A 775-nucleotide genomic window follows, 5' to 3' on the forward strand; every position below is an offset into this window, starting at 1 on the left:
ACAAACGGCGCTCGGCCGCGGGGCGTAAAGCACAAACACAGCAAACACATAATGAGCTCAAATCAATCAGTGCTTCAGGAGGATTAGCACGCAGGGCAGGCCAGCAGCTGCTGCATCTCTTCTCTTCAACTATCTCTAAAGCACAGGAGGCTTAAGGGGCGGGACATACTCCAGGCGCTCTCCCAAGCGCGAGGGCCCGCGCGGCCGCTATGACGTCATCGCGGTGGGGGGGCGAGGCCTCCGCGGCCGTAAGCGCGTGACGCCAGATTTTTTTCTAGCAGCGCGCCGCCCCGCTTTGCAGGGAGAGACAGGAAGAGAAATGAAATGAAGTACACTGAGCCATCTTATGACCACATTTCATGACTCATGTGGTAAACTTTGATTTCTAACTTTAACATGCACTAGCTATGTTTTTAAACTTTTCTAAATGATATAGCCATTTCAAGTAAATAAAGGCGTTTTACTTTATGCCAGAAGAGTGCCTTGGACCTTTCTTCTTTTTTGAACCTTTGATTTCTAACTGTTCGCTTTTAGTCATTTCAAGTAATGTGCTGTGTTGAGACAGATCTAGACCTATTTACATTCAATAAAAACAAGACTGGCGAGTCTATGAATTCTATGATTCTGAAACCGCAGTCTACTGAACATAATGGCATTTCATTGACTTTATCATGGGCCGTTCACTGTACTATGTAAACAGCGGTGCTCTGAGCAGCGCTCTGAGTATGAACACCTCGACCCTCCGCCTCGCGCTGCCTTCCTGGAGTATGTCCTA

Source organism: Poromitra crassiceps (assembly GCF_964638095.1).
Source record: "Poromitra crassiceps genome assembly, chromosome: 16".
Taxonomy (NCBI): Eukaryota; Metazoa; Chordata; class Actinopteri; order Beryciformes; family Melamphaidae; genus Poromitra; species Poromitra crassiceps.